Source organism: Tursiops truncatus, chromosome 2, assembly GCF_011762595.2.
Source record: "Tursiops truncatus isolate mTurTru1 chromosome 2, mTurTru1.mat.Y, whole genome shotgun sequence".
In the NCBI taxonomy this organism is placed as follows: Eukaryota; Metazoa; Chordata; class Mammalia; order Artiodactyla; family Delphinidae; genus Tursiops; species Tursiops truncatus.
Genome location: NC_047035.1, coordinates 110,332,296 through 110,347,140, shown reverse-complemented (window position 1 = coordinate 110,347,140; position 14,845 = coordinate 110,332,296).

Sequence of the window (14,845 nt, the reverse complement as noted above, 5' to 3'; positions counted from 1 at the left end):
TCTTCACGAAGGGGGCTGAGGACCAGTTCAAATGGGACATGGTGCTTGGCACTGGGTGGGAGTGCAGGAAGGAGGGCTAGACCCAGAGATACATGGATGGAATAACAGATGTGTGAAGTGAGCTCTAAAGTACAGCAGACTGTGATTTGTTCTAACATACCTTTCAAAGACAGAGAGGAAATTGTTTAATTCTGGGTGGAAATCTGGAAGAGTTTCAAGGAAGAGGCAGCTTTTGACTTGGACCTTGATAGAAGCCCAAGACCGTGTAGATAGATGAGGAGGAGACATTTTTAAAAGAGGCAAGGAAGTAAGGAGGGTGTGGAGTCCTGGCATGGGAGTGGAGGGTCAGTTCTGGAAGACAAGGAAAGAGGGAAGTATAGAGGGAGGGCTGGAAATGGGGGAGGAACCCAGAGTGCCCAGCAGGGTCCCGCAGGAACTTGGAGGTGTGGCTCGGGGAGGAGGTCTGCCTGGTAGCAGAACAGGGGTGTTTATGATAACGTCCTGCAGCCTGGGCCACGCTCCCCACCACCTCGTCTCTGTGTTTCGGGGAGGAGGTCTGCCTGGTAGCAGAACAGGGGTGTTTATGATAACGTCCTGCAGCCTGGGCCACGCTCCCCACCACCTCGTCTCTGTGTTTAGGACCCATGGGGGTCACAGCCCCATCTGCCGCCACCTGGGTGGGCCGTGCTGCTTCGCGCAGGATCAGTGGCAACCCCCACCCACACAGACCCCAGGAGGGAAAGCAGTCACTCTGCTCAGACTTGATTCCTCTTCCAGGCCCCGTCCCTGAACAAAGCCAGCATTATAGCTCGGGCACTGTAGGGTAGGGTTACCCAGGCTGTTTATGACTTGGGATAGAGGATTTTCCTGGAGAGGAGAAGCCCCTTTCTGTCCCATTTGAAAGCCATTTGGGCTTTTGGGAAGGGGCTGGGTGACGGCATTTTGCCCTTAAAAATACAGTGAAGACCAGAAATGAAAGAATCCTGATGAAGTCATTCTTCCTTCCAGAGAGCTACTTAGGGCTTGGTGGGACTCCCAGATTTCAGAAATGTGGGAAGCCCACAGAGAATGGCGGTTTTGGTCAGGAAGAGCCGTCCTCCAGGACAGGGGAGACCCGTGGTGCCCTAGCACCAGGCCAGCCTGCTGGAGGTGGGGAGCAGACCCCCAGGCCCTTGCCCAAGTGTGCTGGGGCCCGTCCCTCTCCGGTCTCCTGTCCAGGTGCTCCACCTGCAGAAGGAGATGGGGCTGAGGGACTAGCCGGGCTCCCCTTGTGTTGATGCTGTGCCCTCTTCTGAAGCCTCTTCAGGCCAGCAAGCTGGGAGTAGGGGTGGGGCATTGAGAAGATTTTCAAGCCACTGCCACTCTCCTTACTGGGAGCCATGGCTGTCCCTTTGACCCTGAGGCCCAGACTGAAGGCCTTAGCTCATCTCACATTCCATGGGCCACCCAAGGATCCCAGGCCATGCAGAGAGATGGGTGATCTCTAGCACCCCTCTCCTCGCCAGGGCATGCCCCAAGCTGTCCCCACTTCCTACTGCACTGTGTGATTGAGGGGCTCCAGGAAACCTCTTTCCTTTCCCAAATTGTGCCTTCAACCCCTGCCATGGTCAGGCATTTCCCTGGTCAGAATCATCACTTGGGCTCCAGGGTCTGTGTCTCCAGAAGGCTCCCCTGCCAAGTAGGCATCACAAGCCAGGGAGGGGGGGAGTGAATTAGGGGCAGGGAACCAGGCAAAGGAGACAGGACTTGCGAGGATTTGCAAACTCAGGAAAGAAGAGGGGTTTGGAGAAAGTTTTTGACCAGAATTTAAAATCTGGCAGGGTGATGAAAAGTAAAGAAGAGAGGAATGGAAGTAAAAAGGGAGCAGGAGGGAAGGGATGGAGAAGTAGGAGAGAGAAGGAAAGGAAAAACAGAGGAATGAGAACAAGGAGACAGGGGTCAGAAAGGAGAAAGGGGGGAGAGGGAGGGGAGGGAAAGAGGGGTGAGAGTGATAGAAGGGAACCTGGAAGGGGGGAGGGAGAGGAGGAGGCAGAAGGAACATGGGGCGGGCAGGTCTTCAGGACCTGGCCTGCCCTCTGTCCTGGGTGTCCTGGTGGTAGGCCCTCGGGGGCAGCCAGTGCCTCTCAGTGGGGACTCCTCTTCCAAGGTTCTGGGCTGGGGGCTTTTTATCTCTCCCTCTACCCACCAGTTTATTACCTGCCAAAAAAAAAAGCTTCTCTTTCCATTTTGGGGGAAAGAAAATATAAGTATTCCCAGAAAAGTAGAGGTCATTAACTGTGGGAAGCAGTTGGTTACCTATCCAGTAGATAGACAGACATGCACACATGCACATGCATGCACACATGTACACTTACGTAGCCCTCTAGACCTGCCAAGCCGAATATGGTAGGCATGCTGCTCTGTGTTGTACAGAACAGATATAGAATACTTCCATCATTGCAGAAAGCTCTACTAGACTGCACTGCTCTTGCCAAAGCCCTGCCTGTGCTTAGGTGCTCACTTTCCCACTTATTCTGGAAGGTGATGCAGAGCCCCAGGCACACTCGGGAGCGGGGTGGGAGGGGGGTGTTCATTAGCTTAAGCCAATCTTGGTAATTCCCTGCTCAGTGATGGGTTTAGTCTGGGCCTGCGACGCAGCCCTGGCCAATGAGACATAGGGTTATTCTGCTAGGGGAGAGGGGGTAGCTTCTAGAATATCTTCCTCACTAGAGATACTGGCAGGAAATGCCTGCTCCTTCCCTGAGCTCCATCCTGCCTGTGTTAATCCCCCAGAACTGCCACATCTACCCAGCCACTCACTGGCAGTGGCAATGGGCCCCGAATCCACCAGTTCTGGGGTCCCTGGACTGCTGGTTGTGTGATGTTGTACATTTTCCTCATGTTTTAGTTATGAACTTTTACTTACAGCCAAAAGCATCCTAAAACATACAATAGTTTTTAATGAAAGAATTCACTAGCTACTCTCAGAAAGCTGAGAGATGTGACTGTCTCAGCCACAAGATGGATATTTACATGGGGAGGTAACTATTGGGCTTCTGGCAAGTGGAAGAACATTGAGCTTGGAATGAGCAAAGCTAAGATCTAGACCTGAACCTGCTACCAACTCACTGTGTGACTTGGACAAGTCAAATACTGACTCTGAGTGTTAGTATTCCCATCTGTGAAATGGGGAGAATGAAATACCCTTCGGAGAAAAGGGTCTCAGGCAGTTATTATTGCTGAAATTGATAATTCCTTTCCTTTGTAGAGTTGATAAATCACTTTTATTGTCTGATCTATAAAACCCTTTTGAGATAGGAATTACTGCCTTCATTTCAGAGAAGAAAATACCAAGGTCCAGAGTGTCTTAAGCTTTGTCCAAGGCCCCCATTGGCAAGTCATAGAGCTGGGATGTGTACTTAACATCAAATCCTGGGCTCTGTCCACTCTCACCTGGGCGGGGCTGAGTAGCATTCATTCACCCTTTAGAGTGAGTTAGCTTCAGACTGTCCAACTGATGGTCATAGTTGAAACCTAGGCTCTAGGAAACAGGCCAGGGTTAGGGAGTAGGAGGACAGGAGCTTGACAGGCCTGGAGACCTGGCTCCATGTGAGGGTGAGGGTGCAGGGGCTACTGCATGGAGGCTGAGAGCTGGCACCTTCAGAAGTGACTGATGCTGGGCAGAGTTCTGACTGAGGCCTCAGGAGACTTGGGTTCAATTCCCAGCTCTGCTCTTTCTAGCTGTGTGATCATAGGCGAGTCCCTTAACCTTTCTGAGCCTGTTAACCCACCTGTAAAATGGAAACAGTAATCCTTGCCCATTCATGTTGATATTACATAGATCAACTGAGGTGCTCTATGAACTGTAAAGCATTAGAGACATCAAAACGATTGCTTGGGCTTCCCTGGTGGCGCAGTGGTTGAGAATCCACCTGCCAATGCAGGGGACATGGGTTCGTGCCCTGGTCCGGGAGGAGCCCACATGCTGCAGAGCGGCTGGGCCCGTGAGCCTTGGCCGCTGAGCCTGCGCGTCTGGAGCCTGTGCTCTGCAATGGGAGAGGCCACAACAGTGAGAGGCCAGCGTACCACAAACAAAAAAACAATTGCTTTAAGTGGTGGGGAGGAAGAACACTGAGAAAGAAGTCCTATATACAGTCGGCCCTCCATAGCCCCATCAGCCAATGCCAAATTTTATATAAGGGACTTGCAGATTTTGGTACCCACAGGGGTCCTGGAATCAATCCCCCAATGCCCTTGGATACTGAGGGACCACTGTATGTGAGCAAAGCACAAGACCCCTTGTATGCTGGGGTCTCGGCCCTGGGGACTGGTCCCAGCAACAGGAGAAAACAGCAATTTGCCTGGAAAACATTGACAAGAAGCCAGAGCACGTTGAAGGGCAGCTTGTTAAAAACCACATATATACAATGGAATATTACTCAGCCATAAAAAGAAACGAAATTGAGTTATTTGTAGTGAGGTGGATGGACCTAGAGTCTGTCATACAGAGTGAAGTAAGTCAGAAAGAGAAAAACAAATACCGTATGCTAACACATATATATGGAATCTAAAAAAAAAAAAAAAAGGTCATGAAGAACCTAAGGGCAAGATGGGAATAAAGACACAGACCTACTAGAGAATGAACTTGAGGTTATGGGGAGGGGGGAAGGGTAAGCTGGGACAAAGTGAGAGAGTGGCATGGACATGTATACACTACCAAATGTAAAATAGATAGCTAGTGGGAAGCAGCCGCATAGCACAGGGAGATCAGCTTGGTGCTTTGTGACCACCTAGAGGGGTGGGATAAGGAGGGTGGGAGGGAGGGAGACCCAAGAGGGAAGAGATATGGGGACATATGTATATGTATAACTGATTCACTTTGTTATAAAGCAGAAACTAACACACCATTGTAAAGCAATTATACTCCAATAAAGATGTTAAAAACAAAACAAAACAAGACAAAAAAACACAACCTGGTGAGGCTCAGGGATGGGGTTGTTAATGAGGTGTGATCCCAAAAGTGCAAGACCTGAGTGGATTCTGCAAAAAGCCTGCTGGCTTTGATCCCTCTTCTCTTATAAAATGTTATTTGTGCTCTCAGCCCTTCAAATTCCTAGACCGACGAATCAGTCTGGGCTGCCCATGGAATTTGAAAAGAATAAGTTTTCAAAAAACCACATTTGGAAACAATAGTTACCAGAAGTGTCTGGGTCTCAGAGGAAAAACAAATACCCTAATCCTGGGTTGCCTCTGTTCTCCAAGCATCCTTCCAACTAATGCCTTCCACCGTGCGCCCTCCTAACAGGAGACATACCATTTAATGAGGAGCTACTTCACCCTGTGCTCCTGAGCCATGAAAATGAAATACGACCAGATGCAGCAGCTGTGCCCTAGCAGATTCCTCGACACCCTTCCCTAGGGAGCGAACGGTCCCAGAGGGCCGAGGGCTGCTCTGTCCAGTCCCGCTCCACCACTGTCTCCTCAGGAGGAGCTTGCTGTGTGGCAATAACAGGAGTCAGCTGGTCTCTTACCTATCTTGAACATTTTAAAATTCTAACCAAAGCTATATACGTTCTTAGTTTTAAAAAATCAAATAGTACCATAAAATTTATAGCAAAACCAGCAGTGTCCTGATTTTGAAAATGAGGCAACAACTTTCAGTACTTGTTGGAGTGCATGTACCTGCATACTTCTATATAATAAGCTTATAATTCTGATTCTTGATTTTTCAGCTTTAAATTTAGCCATTAACTGTCAAATGACAACTTAGCTCTCTAACACTCTGTCCCAATCCTAACACACACACACACCACACACACATGCATACACATGCTTCCCAAACTCCCATCCCTTCAATATAGTTGTATCACAATTTTTACTTAATCTCTATTCAGTATTGACATGATTGTAAGTGTGTAAATAATACATATAGCACACAGTCTACTATGTTTACATTTTTCTCTCTTTTGAAGAGCTTTTGGGGATTTTTTTTAGGAGTCAGTAATTGCTTTTCTTTTTTCAATTGTTTACTTTCCATGAATCTACGATTAATTCAGCCCCTAACTTTCAGTCAGAACCATAGACATTTCTCCATCAAATTCAATATACCCTGTAAGCTCAGTTCTCCTTTGCTGGGGCCAGCCCTGTCTGGGCCCCTGTCCTCTTGCTTCAATCTGGTTATGGCTGAGCCTGTGTGGATCTGCCATCTGGGCAATAACAAGAACAAGCCAGGTAAACAGGTTTGAGAACAACTCCTTGGTGAGCACACGCTGCATAGTAGGGGCAGAGCGTGAGGGCCAACAGAGAGTAGGCCAAGCAGCGTGCTCTGCAGAAGAAACGGAAGGGGCTGGCTGAGAGTGGGGAGGTTATAATGAGTATGTGTGTCAGGCCGTTGGGAACAGAGAGCAGCAAGCATTCATTCTGACCATGGTAATCAGAGAAGGCTTCCCAGTGGAGGTGGCCAGTGAGCTGGACCTTGGGCAGTTAATAACATTTCAATATGCTGAGGAATGGGAAATCCCAAAATCGTTTGCAGCAGAGGAAAGAGTATAAGGAAGGGAGAGCAGAGACCTGAAAGTGAATTGTAAGGAGTGGTTGTGTGTTGCCAGAGCATGAAACGGATGCACTGGGAATGAGGCTGGAGGGGTGAGAGCTGGCCTAGATGCAGAGGGTGAGGGCACCTGTGCACACATGGGTGCCAAGGAGGGTATGCCAGCAGTAGTCACACATGGTCTTGTTTATTTCATTCTAATGGCCTGTAGCTTGACAAGGAACATGCACTTTATCCTTTGCTAAAATAGAGGCACTGAATATCAAGGTTTTGAGTAAGAGAGTGTCCCTCTGCTGTGGGACAGGACGAGTAAGCAGAGGCCAGAGGGGAGAATTCAGGGACAAGACAATAACCACAGCCAGGAGCTGGAGGAGAGATGCGTGCAAGAAATGTGTTGTTATTTTCTTAAAGTCTGTCTTATTTACCACGGTATCCTTAGAACCTAGATGTGTGTGTGCACAGTGGGTGCTGGTGAATATTTGATAAATAAATGCATGAATCTCCCTAGGCCCATAGTTCAGCCATTGGCCCAGGGAGTGGACCTCAGGTCCCCACTATCCACAGACCCATCGACTTCCAGCTCCTTTCCCGAGAGCTGGGAATCTCCACCATCTGTTGCCCCCTTACCCATCCCGCAGGGACTGCTTGTCTTCTTTTCTGGCACCATCTCCTCTGAAAGCTTAGGCTTTCTCAGACCCTGAAAAGGAGATTGTTTCAAATCCACTCCTCTTTCGTCCCTGCAAATATCTCTGAAGAAGGGGATCCCCAAAGCCCAGCTTCAGTCTCAGATTGGGAAAGAACTCTATGTGAAAAATAGAAACCCAAGGAGATAGCATCGTCCCGATTCTTCCATGGAGCACAAATAAACACAAATGAGTATCTTCGCACTTTGCCCTGTGCCTAACGTGTGACAGGCCCTCGGACCGTGCTGTTGTTATCAGTAATCAGCGCTAAGGGCTACCTGGAGTCACCCAAGGGGCTGTCCTTGGGCGGGATGCTGTGGGACCCTCCCTGCCCTCCCAGCCTGTGGGCAGCAGAGCCCCGGAAACGATGCCGGGTCAAGGTCAGTGCTCCCGGCCACACTGGCGACGTCTCCACTCTGAGTACTCTGCACACTCCAGCCACCCCTCCAGGCCCTGGGGAGAAGGGCTGTGAGGTCACTTCTGGCAAAGGCATTCCCCTCCACATCCTCCTTTTCTTGAGTCAAAGCAACCCGTGATTCAACCTCCAGGGAAAAGGAGTAAAGAGGAGCATTGAAAACAGCCGGAAGTGCCTGAGGAAAAGAGGTCTGCCTGAGTAACTGATGGGGTTGTATGATGGAAGCAGGGACATTGTTGCTTTTAGAGACAGATTAAATCTCTGCTCTCTGCAATTTACTAGTTTTGTGTGACCTTGGGTAGGTTACAGACCTCTCTGAGTCTCAGTTTTCTCATCTGTACATTGGGAATCATAGACCCTAACTCTTGGGTAGTTGTGAGGTTGGAAGTGGCCAGTGCTGGTCCATCAACTGTGCTTTTACTGGCCTGCAGCAAGGTAAAAACAGCAACGGGGGAGTAAGTGTTCAGAAATGTTTGTAGAGTTTGAAATTGCCTGACATCCAAGCGTGTGATCAGGGGACTTGCCTCACTGAACAGGGTGTGGACCAAAATATTGACCTTCATTGGACTGGAAATACATTCTAAAAACTAAAAACAAAAATCTGGTCCTTCACCACCGATAGTTTGGTAAGCACTGTTGTAAAGAGTATGGCCTCCCAGTACATGAACTGGGGAATGCTCCAGCAGCACTGGGTTGGTGTACTTCCCCTGGCCCCAGCTGTCCAGGTTGGTCTGTGGCAGCCTCCCCCTTCCTTTCCTGGGGTGTCCTCCATGCCTGGCACTGGTCTTCAGACTGGATCATCACCTTGACTCTTGCCTCCAGCTCAGCCCTCACATCCAACCAGTTGTCAAGTCCTGTCTCGCCTCCTACCTATGTGTCCCTCATTTATGTCCCCTTCCCTTCAGCCACACTGCCACTAGCAGAGCACAGGTCTTCACTGCCACAAGGATGCTGTGGTCCTCCCCACTCAACTCCATCCTCCATGATGCCTGCAGAGGGAATTTTTAATTTATTTAAATAAATATTTGAAATTTGAGAATAGTTTTAGATTTACAGGAAAGTTGCAAGGGTAGTAGAGGAGTTCCATATACCTTTCACCCCTGTACAGAGGCTGGAACCTAAAAGGCAAACAAGAATTGAATTTTATTTAAAAGCTCCATCATTCTGCCAAGGGGGTTAGCATTTATAAAGAGGACCCACACGTACACACACAAAACATATAAAAAACGATGCTGAACTCAACGGACTAAATCACAAATGATGGAAATTCAGGCACCAGCAGGAGAGGTATTTGGGAAAAGATATTTCCTGTCTGTGCTTCGAGGGTCACACCCGTCTGACTATGATCCCTGGCCACAGAGTCCTTGAATCCAGCTCCCCTGGCCCTGGAGAATTCGTCCACCACTCCACAACACGCTGCTGGATTTGATTCCCATACTGCCATTGTCTCTGGGGCAAAATCACCCATCCAGTCCAGAAGTCAGCTTTAGGGACTGACACACAGGCCCCATTTGGGCAGATCCAGCAAGCAGGGTTTCCAACCACACAGGCATGCTGCCATCACGTTAGTCATCAGATGTGGGCCGTGACGAGGCCCTTAGACAATATCTCAGTGGACAGATGGGGAAACTGAGGCCCAGAGAATGGAAGGGGCTTGCCCACTGTCAGTCATCCTTCATTTGTTCACTTGTTAATTCACTCATTCAATAAACATTTGGGGAACATCTTCTACAAACCAGATCCCATGCTGTTGGAGAGAAAATGAATGTGATTCCACAGTTTAAAAAAAACAAACAAACAGTCCAGGCTCAGTGGTGCAGGGACATCCCCAGAATTCCTTCCAGGACACTGCATCCCCCATGCTGGAGGCAGAGTACTTGGTTCACTGTGAAGACTTGTGAATAGCTCTGGCCAATCTGGATGGAGACTGAATCCCCACAGGCACCATTCCTTCCAGTTAAAGCTTTTTTTCCTCATCAGTCACTGGTCTAGTTCTCTCTTTGCTACTTCCAATCCATTCTCTCCCCTTGCGTGTACCCTGTGTCGATTTTATTTGCCCCTGGAACCCTGGCACCTAGAACAGTGCCCAGCACATGGGAGGGGCTCAATGAATATTTACCAAACAAATGGAAATGCTACAGAAACTTGAAAGCACCAGGACTAGCAGCATTGTGGTTGGGAGGGTTGCACGTGGTAGGGTTCAGTCACTGAAGCTACTGGGGAGGTCTTGGGTTCAAATCTCAGCCCCGCTTCTGGCTAGACAACTAGCTGGGTGGCTTAGAACAAGTCACTTCCCCTCTGTGAACCTGTTTCTTCCTCTACCTCACAAGATCCAATAAGACAGCACTTCATAAAACACCTGGTTCTTCGTGTGCCTGACACATAAAGGATCATCTAGTAAAACAACTTGATTATGTCTGCCTTTTGTTTTTTAGTTTGTTCTTACAAAGATGGGCAGCTGGATGTTAGGGAAGGAGAGCAGGGACAGGGAATAGACTCCAACCAGGGGCTCTCTTAAAATTTACTGTTGTCATCAACCACTGAGATCTGGGGATCCTTTGTTACCACAACATTACCTAGTCTATCCTGACTAATACAGGACCTCTTTGGGAATCTGATGAAAGCTTGGACCACAAGAAAACTGCATATTCATGCAAAATTTAGAACCTTTCAACTTCAATATCATAAGATTTCATCTGTTTCTAAGATCCTTGATGCCACATGGCTTCCTCCTCTCAGCCTTGGAATCTGGGGCACCTGGGTGTGAGTGATGCTGGGTCAGGGGTCATGAAGGCTTGAGAGGTTAAGATATGGCAGAGGGGGACTGACCCTGTCACCACGGAGCAAGGCTCGAGTTGTACAAATGAGTCAGGAGCTGGGGAGAGAGCTTGAGTCCAAACTTGGTCTTTTTGGATGCTTTCTTGAGTCTGAGCTTGTTTTACAGATGCTTTCATTAGCCTAAGCTTCTTTTTTGAATGCCTTCTGCTGCCAGCTACATTATAGCCCCTCCTAGTGTGACGACATGTTGCTATCAAAGGGCTGCAGAAGAAGTGGTGCTTGTTGCTATTGTGAGCAAACACTGCATAAACAATCAGCTCACATGCATGTGCTTCCCAGAGCATGTGACCAATGGCTTGGAGGTGGCTCAGGCTATGAGGTGGAGGGAGGGGCATTTTGAGGTCAACAGAAACCTCACTTGAGGGGCATCTCCATAGGTGGGAACAGAAGAGAGAGTCATTGCCAAGGCCACATGCGCAGGATCGCGGGTCACAAGTACCGGATAGAGCTGAGAACAGGAGGGGCTTCACATTCCAAATGTGACTCTCAGCTTGAGTCACACGTGGAGCCTCTCCTGGGTGATACATTCCCCTCTGGCTGAAAGGGCGAGCTGCTCCAAGGCTGATTGGTGAGTTCAGACAGCTGCCCAGGGATGTCTCTGGCCACTCAAGGGTGTACACTTCAAAGTGGACAGTCAGGGGTGAAGGAAGGACTCAGCCTGGGGTCAGGACTCTTGGTTCAAGTCCTGGCCTCACTGTCAGCCACCTAGGTGACCCAAGGCTAGGTCACCCCTCTCTGGGCACCTTGTGTACTGGGCACTGAAGGTACTCTCCCAGCTTTGAAGGGCCTCACACAGAGGTCTCCGCCAGCTCAGGGTCAGGGCTGGCTTCTGGGGCACTGGCAAGTGACTGACAGGTGGAGCGCGACCACCCCCTTCTGTCAGATGGTCACAGCTCAGTCTGTGGTCAGGGACCACAGGAAGCCTCCCTGCTCCCCAGTATCCCCCACAGGTCATTAGTATTCGGTGTAGGAAGAGAAGACCACTCACCTGCAGTTGCAGCAGCAACTAAAGACCTACAGCTCCACCATTAGAGCTTCACACCTTTGGATGAAGCAGTGTTTCCTATTAAAATGCAAATGCCCCCAGGCATTCACAAGGTAACTTGTGAAGCTGTTATCAGTTAGGTACACTCTCTATGAATTGATAAATAGGCCCTTCCCAAGAGCCAGCTGGCAGGGAACAGATTTGGATAAAAGGGAGGAAGGAAACTTAAGTACCTAGAGGATGGGAACAAATTTGTGTGGGAGCATGATAATAAGATGGGTAATAGCAAATACTTATACATCATGCATTATGTGCCAGGCACTGTTCTAAGCAATAGATATAGATATGGATGGGGATTTACTCATTTAATTGTGACGGTAGCCCTAAGGAGTAGGTGTTATCATCACAATGTTACAAATTAGGAAACAGAGGCACAGAAGGGTCTTGTGTGCTGGCCTTTGTCCCTCCAGATCCACCCTTCACCTTTCTCCCGGATGGTCTGTGCCCTGAGGGGCTGATTTACAGTCAACTTTACCTGCTCCCTTGTCCTCTGGCGGGAAGACAGGGAGATCAGAGTATTTGCCCAGCTCCCTCCCCACCAGCCCTTTCAGTCCTAGAGGCAGAACAACCTCCTCTGTAGGAGTTGCCCCATCCTTTATGAGTTCCCTTTCCCCTGTGCACACCACTGTAAATAACCCCTTCTGCAAACTCTGTGAGGGGCTGTCTGTTTCCTGTGGGACCCTGCTCAAGATCACTCATCTCGTAAGAGGCAGCACCAGGTTCAAACCCTGGCAACCCAGCTGCAGGCTACCAGGAGCCGCTCATCAAAAAGGCCAATGGCCCATGGCCCTGCTGCACACCAGGGTCTATAGAATGGAATCTCGCAGGGCTTGGTATGGTCAGTGTCTCACCAGGTGAGGTTTGCAGCCTTGAGACTGACCAAGGGTCCAGAACATTCCTGCCATTCATCTTGAGTGAAATGACAGCCACAGTCTCCCTGCATACTTAAATTCTCTCCCACCGTCAATCGTCCAAGCATGCATACTCTAATCCTTGGTAGTTACAAAGCCCTTGCTCTATGGAGAAAGGGAGTGTGCAGATGTAGCAAGGTGGTGCAGACCCAGAAGCGAGGGAAAGTTACTACTAAGCTTGGATAGGTCAGGGAGTTCTGTAGAACTCCATCCCCATCTGGCCCATCCCCGTGCATCTAGGTACCCTTTCCTGAACCAGCCTGAGCAGCTGGGCATCCATCTGATTCTCCAAGCTAGAAACCACCTCAGGAAGCCTCCCTTGTGTGCCCAGCCAAGCCCACAGACAGCCTTCTCTCCCTCCTCCAGACTCATAGATGAATAGATTTTTGCCAAAAGTTCCACCCAGTCTTCGGAATCGGAGCCACTGCCAGGGTTCAGCATTCTCTCTATAGTCTGTTGACAGAGGAATACACCCCTGAAACATAACTAAATAATCTAAGCACCAGGGTCATGGCCATAGCCACCTCTGTTGCTCCCCCACACCAAAGCACAGCAGACCATGTAGAAAACAGCCAGTGGGGCCTTGAAGTCTTTCAGTCCAGCTCCTCACTTTGCGAAGGGAGAAGCTGAGACCCAGAGAGGGACGTGACACACCAGTTCTCCTGGCTCCCAGTGCACTGGTCTTCCCCTGGCACCCAGCTGCCAGCAGGGCCATTGGCTGCGGGCAGGTGATGACTCCTACTGGCCAGAGGCTACTGTGAGGTTGGCAGGAGGAGTCAGGACCCTGCAGCCTCCCCACCATGACATTCCAAGGCTCCTCCAGCAGATGCTTGCTTTGGAGCCTGAAAGCTGCTAATTGGGAGGAATTGGTGTGACTCATGTACCAAACACTGTTTTTGTTTTTCCTCTTTCTTAACAATCTCAACTATTCGCTATTTTTATTTCGGGGCCAGATGCAATTTCATCATTTTCTTTCTCCTTGTCCCATTGCCATGGGAACCCTGGGCCCCCTCCCTAGCTGTCATGAAGGTGCCTGCGTGTCGGTCAGGGAGCTGATGGAGGGGCTCACGGCCACCGCAGCAGCTGCAGCCAAGGCAGGACTGAGCTCGCACACCCCAGCCTCACTCTGAGGCCAGCCCAGGATGCTTGCCTTGCCTGCCCCATGGCATTCCTGCCCTCAGCTGACCCCTCAGTCCCCCACCACTTGATTCTTCCAGGGTCCCAGACCTGCAGCTCCTCACTCAGGCCTTGCCTTTCCCAGAAAGCTTCCTCCACAGGCCCTGTCCTGTGACCCTCCCCCAGCCTCCCTGCCTCCAATCTTCCACCTGGGTCCATCCTCCACAGAGCTACCAGAGTCATCTTTTATGTTTTAATTTTTATTTAACCAAAGTACCACATACACGTTTTTTAAAATTGTGCTAAAAATCGATGAAAGACTGTAGTCCTCTGCCCCCTACCCTCTCTCTAGCGACACCAGCTTTCAATTCTTTCAGCTCTTTCTCTGGTTGGGACTTTAGATTTTTGAAAAGAAGTGTGTGTGTGTGTGTGTGTGTGTGTGTGTGTGTGTGTGTGTGTGTGTGTGTGTGTGTGTGTGTGTGTGTACACACACACACCGCTATTTCTTGAATAGTTTGTTTTTAGCAAAATCTCTTGGCTTCCTGTCACGGTAGTTTGGGATTTAACACTTTTACCCATGACTCTCCCACTTGCTTTACTCCCATATTTTCAAAAGCACAAATTCTAGTGGAAGTAGTAAGCAGTGTTCCCATTATTAGACCTGTGTAGAAATTGTTCATGACGGGTCAAGTAGTGACAGTGTTTACTGGCTTTGGCCTATAACTCTGTTTCCGCCTGGAGTTCATCCCTCAGACCTGGGCCTCTGGGGTTCCTGTCCTGGGCCCCATGCTGGCCCTCCTGTGGCTACATCTCTGTGGAAGGACCGAGGCATTCACAGGGCCAAAGTGATGTCCCTTCCTGGGGCCCACACCCCTCTCCTCTAGACCATGCTTTGGGTTCCTGGGACCCCAAATTCCCTAGTCAAATGGCCCCAAGCCCACTTCCGGGGAATCTTCTCCAGAACCGTCTCTCCCAAGAACGGTCCACACTGGTGGGTGTACCCTCCTCAGCCCTGGGGGTGGCCAAGAGGCAGATGCTTTCTGGTGGGGTGTGGATGGAACGCAGATATGAAGGCTGTGTCCACACATGTGCACAGGGCCCCACGTGTGGCAGGCTGTGGGGGAGAGCCTGAGCCGGGGGCAGGACTAGACTTAGTAATGGCTTTCTTCCTGTCTCCCACCCACCTCCATTTCCTTGGTTTTCTATATTCCCATTATTCCCCTTAGTGTTCCAAAAATACCTGTCACATGTTCATCAGGAATTTTACCAAATGCTCCAATTCCCTCAAACCACCTAATCCATCTATTC